The sequence below is a fragment of the Somniosus microcephalus genome, chromosome 31 (genome assembly GCF_052327205.1).
Source record: "Somniosus microcephalus isolate GS21.2 chromosome 31, FLI_Smic_1.0, whole genome shotgun sequence".
NCBI lineage: Eukaryota > Metazoa > Chordata > Chondrichthyes > Squaliformes > Somniosidae > Somniosus > Somniosus microcephalus.
In genome coordinates this window covers 24,846,297-24,859,671 of record NC_141017.1, presented here as the reverse complement: position 1 = coordinate 24,859,671, position 13,375 = coordinate 24,846,297, and the positions used below count along the sequence as shown (strand labels likewise).

The window sequence follows — 13,375 nt, the reverse complement described above, 5'->3', positions numbered from 1 at the left end:
CGCCTCGCCATCCTTGGCTGTGTTGTGGAACACGGAGTCATCGGCCCCGACCCCGACCGGATGCGTCCCCTTATGGAACTCCCACTGCCCCAAGGCCCTGAAGAGGTGCCTAGGGTTTTTCTCCTATTATGCCCAGTGGGTCCCCTACTATGCGGACAAGGCCCGTCCGCTGATCAAGTCCACCTCTTTTCCCTTGACGGCAGAGGCCCGCTTAGCCTTCCACCGTATCAAGACATTGCCAAAGCCACCATGCACGCAGTGGACGAATCCATCCCCTTCCAGGTGGAAAGCGACGCGTCCGACTTTGCCCTGGCCGCTACCCTCAATCAGGCGGGGAGACCCGTGGCCTTCTTTTCACGAACCCTCCAAGGCCCGGAGACCAGACACTCCGCTGTTGAGAAGGAGGCCCAGGCGATTGTGGAGGCTGTGCGTCATTGGAGGCACTACCTGGCCGGAAAACGATTTACCCTGCTCACTGACCAACGTTCAGTTGCTTTCATGTTTAACAACAAGCAGAGGGGCAAAATCAAAAATGACAAGATCTTGAGGTGGAGAATCGAACTTTCCACCTACAATTACGAGATCTTGTACCGGCCCGGGAAGCTCAATGAACCCCCGGATGCGCTATCGCGTGGCACCTGCGCCAGCGCGCAGATCGATAGACTGCGGGCCCTCCACAATGACCTCTGCCACCCGGGGGTCACCAGGTTCTTCCACTTCATCAAGGCCCGCAACCTGCCTTACTCTATTGAGGAGGTCAGGACCATGACCAGGAACTGCCAAGTCTGCGCGGAGTGCAAACCGCACTTTTATAGACCAGACAGGGCCCACCTGATAAAAGCCACTCGCCCCTTCGAGCGCCTGAGCGTTGATTTTAAAGGGCCTCTCCCCTCCTCCGACCGCAATGTGTACTTCCTCAATATTATTGATGAGTACTCCCGTTTCCCGTTCGCCATCCCCTGCCCGGACATGACCAGTGCCACGGTCATTAAATGTCTGAACGACCTCTTCACCCTGTTCGGTTTCCCCAGCTATATCCATAGCGACCGGGGCTCATCATTTATGAGCGACGAACTCCGTCAGTACCTGCTAACTAGGGGTATTGCCACAAGCAGGACCACCAGTTACAACCCCCGGGGGAACGGACAGGTGGAAAGAGAAAATGCGACAGTTTGGAAGGCCGCCCTGCTAGCCTTAAAGTCTAGGGGCCTTCCAACCTCCCGCTGGCAGGATGTGCTCCCCGATGCGCTCCACTCTATTCGGTCACTGCTCTGCACTGCCACTAACGCCACCCCTCATGAGAAAATGTTTGTCTTCCCAAGGAAGTCCACATCGGGGACATCGCTGCCGCCATGGCTGACGTCCCCAGGGCCGGTCCTACTGAGAAGGCACGTGAGGACCCATAAAACGGACCCCCTGGTCGAGGGTCGACCTCCTCCACGCCAACCCCCAGTATGCTTACATTGCATACCCGGACGGGCGGGAGGACACAGTCTCCATAAGAGACCTTGCACCCTCGGGGGCCGCAGTAACCCACTACTCACTACCACCCCCACCCACCCCCACGATCCGATATCCAGCCCCAGCAGACGGCAGGCCTGGGCCCCGCGACCCGCTCGACATCTACGAGGACGACACGCCTGTGCCACAGCCCACGCAGGACTCGACGCCGGAAGCTCCACTACCCCTGCCGTCGCCACGCAGATCACAGCGGCAGACAAGACCTCCGGAGAGACTCCAATACACTAACTTTTAATACACTTCACCCCGCCGGACTCAATTTTAAACAAGGGGTGAATGTGGTAAACCACTGTTTGTATTCCACTGTGTACATGCCTGGACATGCCTCGGCTGACTCCTCCCACAAGTCCTAGTATAAAGGTGACTGCTCCCCAGCCCTTTGTATTTCTGGACCGGTCGACCACTCGAGGCAGACCTTCATTCTTTTGTTAATAAAAGCCTTTAGTTACTCTCTTAATTCTCAGTCTTTTATGAGTAATTGATAGCGCATCAGGGGTGGAGCCATGCCCGGACTTGTACAGAGTTAACAGTGGTTTACCACACAGACATGTACAGAGTTAACAGTGGTTTACCACACAGACATGTACAGGGTTAACAGTGGTTTACCACAACTCTCATTCTATTTTCTCCTTTCTTTATCAATTTCTTGGGTCTCCTTTGCGGAATTCTAAAATCCTCCCAATCCTCAGGCTTACTACTCTTTTTGGCAGCATTATAAGCCTCTTCCTTTGATCTACAGGAAACTTGAGATTTACCGGCACCTAAATAACCGGAAATCTCGGTTAACCGGCAAAATTCAGGAGTAGGTTTTAAGTCATACTTTTTTGCCTTCTTCCATCTGTGCTGTGCAAGGGTGTGGCTGCAGCTAAGCTACAGAGACGCTTGGAACTTGAGGCCATTGTTCTACAGTTGTTGCTAAGCAACAGGGTTTGTCGCTTTATACGGAGCTGTCAGCTCTCCCTATCTTTTATTATAGTGTTCGGTTATCCAGAATTTTTGATGAACTGGCACCATGTCGGTCCCGTCCGTGCCGGATAAAAAAAAGTTTCCTGTAATACTATCTTTAACTTCTCTCGTTAGCCACAGTTGGGCCACTTTTCCTGTGGGGTTTTTGTGCCTTAAAGGAATGTATCTATATATATAAATCGGTACTTCTGTCTATCTGTCATCGCGTGTGTGTTGCGGGTATGCACTCGAAAGTTACAGGGCGTACCTATGCGCGCGTTACCTCCAAAGAAAGCTTACGCTTCCGAGACGGTTTTAAGCGTATTTACGTTTCGGCCGGGCTAAAATTGCGCCCGCGGTATCCCAAAAACCTTCAACATTCCGCTCATTAGCATCTCATTATCCGCTCATTAGCGACAGAGTGACCTCGAGCTCGACCAATCGTACGCCGGGTTGCTGGCGTGCGCCGCCGGGCCAATCGGTGCGCGTGTGGCCGGGCTTTATCGTTCTGAACTGAGGTGAGTCGCCGCCATCTTGATTCCAAACTTTTCCTTTCTTTTTCCCACTTTCTGCGTCTTAAAAAAAAAACGTTGCTTTTAAAACACATATTGTTTTTAAAAAAATGATTTAGAAAGTAATTAACTTATCTAATCTCATTAATTTTCCTACCTTTCCCCGTTTTTCCAGGTAGGCCTAGAAGCCTCGGCGTCTCCTCCGCACCCACGCCCGAGCTAGGCACCTCCCGGCCCCACTCGAAGGCTGGAGGGCCGAGCCTCAGCCCAGCGCCGCTAGGGTGCGCGCGCAGCAGGAGCCGAGACGTCTCTCTCTGCCGGGGCTTGCTGAGCGTCCAGCGTTACCCTGGCAACGGGCGCAATCGGCTGTCTTCACCTTGGGGGGAGGGGGGGGCGGCCGCGAGCCTCGGGGGGGGGGGGGGGGGGGGGCCCGGCGACCCTCGGGGGGCGGGGGGGCCGCGCGCGCAGCAGGAGCAGCTGAGACGCGGCGTCTCTCTCTCTGGCTTGGTCAGCGTCACGGTTGCCCTGGCAACCGGGCCCGCCGGCCGAGAGAGACGCCGCGTCTCAGCTCCTGCTGCGCGCGCAATCGGCGGTCTTCACCTCCGGGGGGGGGGGGGGGGGGGCGCGACCCTCGGCAGGGGGGGGGGTGCCCGCCCTCCGCCCCCCCCTCCCCTCTCCATCCCCCCCTTCCCTTCCGCCCTCCCTTCCCCTCCCTCCCCTCCCCTCCCTTCCCCCCTCCCTCCCTTCCCCTCCCCTGCCCTCCCCCCCTCCCTTCCCCCCTCCCCTCCCCGCCCTCCCCCTCCCCCCTCTTCCCCCCATCCCTCCCTCCTCCCCCCCTCCCCTCCCTCCTCTTCCTCCCACCCCTCCCTCTCTTCCCCCCACCCCTCCCCTCCCTCTCTTCCCCCCACCCCTCCCCTCCCTCTTCCCCCCACCCCTCCCCTCCCTCTCTTCCCCCCACCCCTCCCCTCCCTCTCTTCCCCCCACCCCTCCCCTCCCTCTCTTCCCCCCACCCCTCCCCTCCCTCTCTTCCCCCCACCCCTCCCCTCCCTCTCTTCCCCCCACCCCTCCCCTCCCTCTCTTCCCCCCAGTCGCTCGCTCTCTTCCCCCCAGTCGCTCGCTCTCTTCCCCCCAGTCGCTCGCTCTCTTCCCCCCAGTCGCTCGCTCTCTCTCTCTCTCTTCCAACAACAACATGCCCTCGAAAAAGCCTCGGCACCGCCGGGCACTTCAGCTAGTATTTGTTATAAATTATGTATTAATTCTTTAAATGCTAGCCATTGCTCGTCCACCGTCATACCTTTTATTGTAGTTTCCCAATCTACCTTAGCCAATTCGCCCCGCATACCTACGTAGGTTGCTTTGTTTAGATTTAAGACCGTAGTTTTGGATTTAACCAAGTCACTTTCAAACTCAATATAAAATTCTATCATATTATGATCACTTCCCTAAAAGCCCCTTTACTACAAGGTTATTGTTGCACAATACTAGATCTAAAATAGCCTGTTCCCTAGTTGGTTCCTCAACATACTGATCTAGAAAACTATCTTGCATACATTCCATGAATTCGTCCTCCACACTATTACTGCAAATTTGGTTTGCCCAGTCTATATGTAGATTAAAATCTCCCATGATTACTGTATTACCCTTGTTACATGCACCTCTAATTTCCTGATTTACACTCTGCCCTACATTACAACCAGTAGCCATGCATTTAAACGTCCAATTTTTGTCCCTCTGCCAATTTGCACGTGGCTCAGGTAACAATCCAGAGATTATTACCTTTGAGGTTCCGCTTTTTAATTTGGATCTGAGCTCTTCAAACTCCCTCAGCAGAACCTCATTCCTAGTTCTACCTATGTCATTGGTTCCTAAGTGGACGACGACAATGGGATTCTTCCCTTCCCACTCCAAGATCTCCTCCAGCCGCGAGGAGATGTCTTTAACCCTGGCACCGGGTAGGCAACACAACCTTCGGAACTCTCGGTCGCGGCTGCAGAGAACAGTATCTATCCCCCTGACTATACTGTCCCCTACCACAACTACATTCCCTTTCACTCCCCCCACTTGAATGGCCTTCTGTGCCATGGTCAGCTTGCTCATCCATCTTGCAGGCTTTTCCCTCATCCACACAGGCAGCAAGAACCTCATACCTGTTGGACAAGGGCAAAGGCCGAGGCTCCACCAGCACTGCACCTGGGGTTCCCTTACCTGCCTGAGTTGCAGTCACACCCTCCTGTCCCTGACCACTAACCAGACCTGTACCACTACCTAACCTAAGGGGTGTGACTGCCTCCTGGAGCAAAGTGTCCAGGTAACTCTCCCCATCCCTGAGGCCCTGCAATGTCTGCACCTCAGACTCCAGCTCAAAAACTCTGAGCTGAAGTTCCTCAAGATGCCAACACTTACTGCAAACGTGGTTGTCCGGGATAACCATACTCTCCACAAACTCCCACATGCCGCAGGTGCGGCACACCACCTGCACTGCCATCCCTATATGACCTTGTTTTATTTAATTAAATTTGTAATTAGGTAAATTAGTTTACAGTGGAGTTTCTTGACTACTTACTTGATCTAGATTAAGTTATGGGTACTGAAATTAAATATCTACCTGTAACACAAAACACTACAAGTAGTGTAGGCAAAAATCAGCAACTCCTTCCCCCCTTTCTCTGAATTCCCACTCTTTCCAAATTCAAAAAACAAGCACTCGGTTTAAGTCCACTCCGTTTTAATCCCGGCTCTGTGCTACTCCTTCTCCGACCCGATTAAACGTTTCCCTTGCTATTGCTTCTTCACTCGTCGTCCACCACAGATGACCAGCAGCATCCTTGTTGAACTCCTCTTCCGATCACTCCTTATTCTGACTCTCCATCTGCTGCCCTAACACTTGGTTCATCCCATGTACAAAACCTTTATCATCAGGCGTGCATCGCTCCAATCCACACCAATATTCTTTAGCACCTCCATTAGTTTGATCCAATTCACTCGAGGCCTTTTCAAAAATCTACAAAGCCACCATACACCTAGTGATCAGGTTCTATACTCTTCTCCGCTCATTAACCCTATTGCCTCTTGTTCTACATTCTCTGCAAAATTGATCTTTGCCAAGATATTGTTCCGGTTTTTTATCTTAATCATCTTTTAAGCAATCTGAGCAAAATCTTTGATCCATGAGGAAACAAACTGATGGTATGAAACTTTGTCACATCTGCAAGCACTTAAGCTTTTCCCCTCCAGAGGCAGCATGATTTTCATGAAATCATCTGGCCATTTCCCTTTCAAGTACATGGCTTTACACAAATCAGCAAGTTTATTTGTTACTTCCTCTCCCGGGTTTTTAAATCAATTCTGCCAGAATCTCATCAATACCTGGAGCCTTTCCATTCCAGAGCTCACTTATTGAAACTCCCTTCACACTCAAGGACATCAAGGCCCACACAATCAACTTCCACCTCCTCTTCCTTTCCCATTTCAAAAGGTCAAGTGGCTTTTCCTCTTTGGCATATCGTTCAACATATTCTTGCCATCTTCAGTTGAGTCAGTCAATAGTTGTCTAGCTGTATTTTTGATTGCTTTAATTCACATTCCTTGACTATTTAAATCATCCACTCACACATACAACAAACATATGCAACCCTGAATATGTTCAAAGAATTGCTCCAGACCACATTTTTACACACAGACACCAGATACAGAGCATAAACCGGGACAATAAAATGCACAGCTGAACAAGATCCAAACACCGACAGAATCATAAACCTAAACATAATCATAAACGACAAGTCATAAACCTGCACCTATGTTAGGGGAAAATGTTGTGGATATGCTGACTTTTTTTTTATAAAAGACCAAAAAGTCAAATTGTATTTGTTAAACTTAGCTTCTTTTTTTGTTGTTTCTGAATGAACCTGCAGCTGCCAAGAAAAAAACACTTGGCTGCATTTGTAATTACAGTCAGTTGCACCAACAGCTGTCCTCGATATTGGCCATAGTGTTTCTATGGCCATTTATAGGGCTAGAGGACATCATGGCAGCACTGAATCCAGAGTCCCTGTTCTCGTGCTGGCTTCAGTGCAGAGCTAATTGTTTATTATATCCCTCCCAGCAGGCAGTCCTTTTATATTTCTTCACACTCCCATCATCCTATATTATTTCCCAACAGTGAGTGCAGGAGGAGCAGAATTATTTTTGTACAAGTCTCTCCTGGAGTATTCCTTTAAGCACTAATCAGAATTTACAACAAAAATACTTCAGGTGAAAACCAGCCCTCAATAACAGAATAATGCTGTTTGTGGACAAGGAACAATTAGAGGCACAGATTTTTGTCAATAAATTATTAACGGTCACACTTTCTCAACCGATCCCGCACAAAACAATTCTCCTACCAACAGTGATACTTCATTATGCTATTCCTGCATTACTACAGACCATCACACAATGTACAATTTGAGAGACTGCTTTTCAAAGCATTTCCATAACTGACTGACTATCTCCAATCGCCAGCTTTCACTCACTTAACGTTTATGGAGCCAGTATCAGATAATCTCAGTTCAGAAAAGGGACATTTAAATGCACCACTGGAGGCCCACCCATCAGATGCAAACTTTCCCAGCTCTTTCGAAACCGGTTTGCATAAACCGTGCAGCAGCGGCGCCAAGGGTGCAGTTTGACCAAGAACGATTCACCTCACAGATTTCCAAGTAGGACAGATAATCAGCTGGAGAGTTAATTTAAAGTGGAGCTGCAAACTCGTGTCAGCAACAGCAGTCCACTCGGAGGTACAGCAAGGGAGGAAGCACTCCTGGTATTCATGTGAAAAACTAAAATATGAAACAGACAGGATAAAAGCCACGTGCAGCTATCCACACAAGACCAAATTTATGAACTTAGGTTTAAAGAAATAATCTGACTATAGAACAGTCCTTGCCTTGAATTTTACATACATATCTGCACTTTCAGGGACTGGAGGCCCCGATACTATGGGCAGGATTTTCATTCAGGAGTCGGGACTACAACTTTTGGGGTTATAGTCCCGCCTCCATCGAGAAGCGGCCAATCCACGCGATTTTAACTTGATTGACCTTGTTGAGCCCGCCCAGCGGACTCAGCAGGCCAATTAAGGGCCACCCGGCAACAGGTGACATCACAGACTGAAATTTCATCTGTCAAGAGGTTTTGACAGATAAAATATCAGTGTTTCACAGCTGTTTGAAGCTGTCAAACACCGACAATCTTACTTCTAACATGAGTCCTTCTCCACAGACTCAGTTAGAAATCTCTCCTGCACAGAAAGCTGCAGGCTGTCACTTTTGACAGTTCGCAGCCATTCTGCTTTCTGTGCTGGTGAGATGAGGGACTCCCGAGACCTAAAGGAAGGAAGGCTGAAAAGTTAAGAAAAGGTAAGTAAAACTTATTTGATCACTTTAGACACACCAAACACACTTACATAGAACATAAGAACATAAGAAATAGGAGCAGGAGTAGGCCAATTGGCCCCTCGAGCCTGCTCCGCCATTCAATAAGATCATGGCTGATCTGATCCTAACCGCCAATCCACTATGACAGGACTATCTCCTGAATCTAACAGAATTAGACACACGAAACAGGAGCAGGATCAGGCTACACGGCCCCTGGGCCCGCTCCGCTACCCACAGGGCCATGACCTATCCGAACCTAGACTCATGTCCAAATTCCTGCCCGCTCCCCGTAACCCTTAATTCCCTTTTCTTCTAGGAAACTGTCTATTTCTGTTTTAAATTTATGTAATGATGTAGCTTCGACAGCTTTTCGGGGCAGCATATTCCATGGACCTACCACCCTCTGAGTGAAGTAGGTCCTCCTCATCTCAGTTTTGAAAGAGCAGCCCCTTATTCTAAGACTATGCCCCCTAGTTCTAGTTTCACCCATCATCTGGAACATCCTCCCTGCATCCACCCGATCCAACCCCTTCATAATCTTATATGTTTCAATAAGATCGCCTCTCATTCTTCTGAACTCCAATGAGTAGAGTCCCAATCTACTCAACCTCTCCTCCTATGCTCATCCCCGGGATTAACCGAGTGAACCTTCTTTGTACTGACTCGAGAGCAAGTATGTCCTTTCTTAAGTATGGACACCAAAACTGTATGCAGTATTCCAGGTGCGGTCTCACCAATACCTTGTACAACTGAAGTAATACCTCCCTATTCTTATATTCTATCCCCCTAGCAATGAAAGCCAACATTCCATTGGCCTTCTTAATCACTTGCTGCACCTGCATACTAACCTTTTGAGTTTCGTGCGCCAGGACCCCCAGATCCCTTTGTACTTCAGTACTTTCAAGTTTCTTGCCATTAAGATAATAACTTGCTCTACGATTTTTCCTGCCAAAGTGCATAACCTCACACTTTCCAGTATTGTATTCCATCTGCCAAATCTCTGCCCACTTACTTAGCCTGTCTATGTCCCCTTGCAGGTTTTTTATGTCCTCCTCACTCACTACTTTCCCTCCCATCTTAGTATCATCTGCAAACTTTGATGTGTTACACTCGGTCCCCTCCTCCAAATCGTTAATATAGATTGTAAAGAGTTGGGGACCCAGCACTGACCCCTGTGGAACACCACTGGTTACTGATTGCCAGTCTGAGAATTAACCATTTATTCCAACTCTCTGCCTTCTGTTAGATAGCCAATCCTCTATCCATGCCAGAATATTACCCCCAATCCCGTGATTTTTTATCTTAAGCAATAATCTTTTGTGTGGCACCTTGTCAAATGCCTTTTGGAAGTCTAAATACACTACGTCCACTGGTTCCCCTTTATCCACCCTATATGTTACTTCCTCAAAGAACTCCAGCAAATTTGTCAAACATGACTTCCCCTTCATAAAACCATGCTGACCTTGTCTTATTAAATTATGATTATCCAAATGTCCTGTTACTGTCTCCTTAATAATGGACTCCAAAATTTTACCTACCACAGATGTTAGGCTAACCGGTCTATAGTTTCCAGCCTTCTGTCTGCTGCCCTTTTTAAATAAGGGTGTTACATTAGCAGTTTTCCAGTCTGCCGGGACCTTTGCTGAGTCCAGGGAGTTTTGGAAGATTATTACCAATGCATCCACAATCCCTACCGCCACTTCCCTCAAGACCCTAGGATGTAAGCCATCAGGTCCAGGTGATTTATCCGCCTTGAGTCCCATTATTTTAACCGAGTACCACTTCCTTAGTGATTTTGATCGTGTTTATCTCCTCCCCCCCTATAGCCCCCTGTTTGTCCAGTGTTGGGATATTCTTGGTGTCCTCTACTGTAAAGACGGATACAAAATATTTGTTGGACTATAACCTGGTGTTGTGTGACTTCTTACATTTGTCCACCCCAGTCCAACTCCAGCATCGCCACACCACAAAATATTCATTCAGTGTTTTTGCCATCTCCATATTTCCCACCATTAATTTCCCGGTCTCATCCTCTAAGGGACCAACATTTACTTTAGCCACCCTTTTTCTTTTTATATAACTATAAAAACTCTTACTATCTGTCTTTATATTTTTTGCTAATTTACTTTCATAATCTATCTTCCCTTTCTTAATCAATCTTTTTGTTATTTTTTGCTGTCTTTTAAAGTTTTCCCAATCCTCTATCCTCCCACTAGATTTGGCTACCTTATATGCCCTTGTTTTTAGTCGAATACTATCCTTAATTTCTTTACTTAGCCACGGATGGCTGTCTTTTCTTTTACACCCTTTTTTTCCCCTCAGTGGAATATACTTTTTTTGGAAGTTGTAAAATAACTCCGTAAATGTACACCACTGATCATGTATCGTCTTATCCTTTAACCTATTTTCCAAATCTACTTTACTCAATTCCGCTCTCATACCTTCATAGTCTCCTTTATTCAAGCTTAGCACGCTTGTTTGAGATACAACCTCCTCACCCTCTAATTGAATATGGAATTCAACCATGTTATGGTCACTCATTCCAAGGGGATCCTTTACTAGGACATTGTTAATTAATCCTGTCTCGTTACACAGGACCAGATCTAAGGTTGCTTGCCCCCTGGTTGGTTCAGTTACATACTGCTCAAGAAACCCATCCCTAATACACTCAATGAACTCATCCTCAAGGCAGCCCTGCCCAATTTGATTCGTCCAATTTATATGATAGTTAAAATCCCCCATAATTATAGGTGTTCCCTTATTACAAGCCTCAACTATTTCCTGATTGATACTCCGTCCAACCGAGTTGTGACTGTTCGGAGGCCTATATACTACACCCACTAGTGTTTTTTTTCCCCTTATTATTCCTTATCTCCACCCAAACTGTTTCATTATCCTGATCTTTTGACCCAATATCATTTCTCTGTATTACAGTGATTCCTTCCTTTATTAACATAGCCACCCCACCTCCCCTTCCTTCCTGCCTGTCCTTCCTGATTGTTAAATAACCTGGTATGTTTAATTCCCAGGCATTGTCACCCTGTAGCCATGTTTCTGTAATGGCCACAAGATCATACCCATATGTAGCTATTTGTGCCTTTAACTCGTCTATTTTGTTACGAATGCTACGTGCATTCAGATAGAGAACTTTCAAATATGTTTTGTGACACTTAGTTCCTGCTTTTGCCCTTTTTATTACTTTACCTTTTACTCCATACCTTCTGCCCCTTCCTGACACGCTCTGGTTTTTAATTTCCCCACTGCTACCTTTGCACTCATGCACACATCACTCGCCTGAACACCGACATCTCGACCCCTCCAAGTCCTTCAACCCCACGGCCTGCCTCCTCTAACTTGGCGTGGTTTGGAGCCGTCGGGAATCCCACACTTCAACCTTAAAAATAGGGATTAGGCTAAAAACTGCCTGTTAACTGGCAGTTAATTGGCTCTAATCCCTTCCCGCCTCGGGGAGGCGGGTCCCAGTGCAGGGCGGGTACCCGCCTCCTTTGAAACTGGCATGGAGGCAGGTTTGGGTGTGGGACCCCCAATTTTGGGATTTTAACCCCCCCCCGCACACCTCCAATCCCGACTCCACAGCCCAAATGAAAATCCTGCCCCATGTGTATATTAAATGTGCAGAAGTCCTATGATCAAATATTGTTTTTGCAAAAGTCAGGCCCATAGACATATTTGTGAAGCTGGGCCCATGTGGGTAGAGAGCCTTCATTTTATAGTGGTCATCACTGGAACTATCAGAACATGAAACACTTCCTAGCATGCTCCCAAACCACAAAGAATACTAAAAAGGCACAACGTCAAGTCTTCTGGGTCTCTACGGCAGCTGAGCTAGGAATCCAATGGATTATACAATCAATCAGACAGGCATTAAAGAGGCAGGGCTGGATAAATCTGGCAATTCACTTCTTTTGGGGCAGGGGAGAGAAGAAAAGAGAAAGTAGGCACATTGCAATGCTTTGGTGACTCTTTTTCCTTCCTGCCACCCCCCCTCTCCATTTCCAACCTCCCTAGTAACTTGAGAAACAGGGAAAAATATGTTGTAATTGCTCATCCTGCAGACTGACCACACTGCAACCACACGGACTAGTTCATGGTCTGTCTGAAAACCAGAAACAGCTTAAAACAATTCAAATCCAGGGAGCCCCTCCACAATATTAATATACCAGGCGGTCTGGTAAAATACACCATTTTCACAGCTTCAACATTTCTCTAACATGAACAAACAAGTTTACATTTTTTTTTATATTCCTCCCCAAGGAAGGAGATACTTGCTCTCGAGGCAGTTCAGAGAAGGTTCACACGGTTGATTCCGGAGATGAGGGGGTTGACTTATGAGGAAAGGTTGAGTAGGTTGGGCCTCTACTCATTGGAATTCAGAAGAATGAGAGGCGATCTTATCGAAACATACAAGATTGTGAGGGGGCTTGATCGGGTGGATTCGGTGAGGATGTTTCCACTGATGGGTGAGACTAGAACTAGGGGGCATAATCTTAGAATAAGGGGCTGCCCTTTCAAAACTGAGATGAGGAGAAACTTCTTCACTCAGAGGGTAGTAAATCTATGGAATTTGCTACCTCAGAGAGCTGTGGAAGCTGCGACACTAAATAAATTTAAAACGGAGATAGACAGTTTCCTAGCTGATAAGGGAATTAGGGGTTACGGGGAGCGGGCAGGGAAGTGGACGCGAGTCTAGGTTCGGATCAGCCATGATCCTACTGAATGGCGGAGCAGGCCAGAGGGGCCGTATGGCCTACTCCTGCTCCTACTTCTTATGTTCTTATGTTCAGGAAGTAGAGATTCAGCTGCAAGCAGCCTAAAGATGCCAGACAGACAGACAAGAGATTCCTTGCCACGTTACTTAACATGGTTAAAAAAAAGTCTTTACGGTTCATAGAATGATACAGCACAGAAGCAGGCCATTCGGCCCATTGTGTCCGTGCCAGCTCTTTGAAAGAGCTCTCCAAT

General features: G+C 47.8%; 1 protein-coding gene across 3 annotated transcripts in view; it reads right to left on the bottom strand.

Annotated features, from left to right (window-relative positions):
- carm1 (coactivator-associated arginine methyltransferase 1) overlaps positions 1–13,375 on the bottom strand; it is a 100,960-nt gene that overhangs the window by 45,328 nt on the left and 42,257 nt on the right. The window lies entirely within an intron of this gene.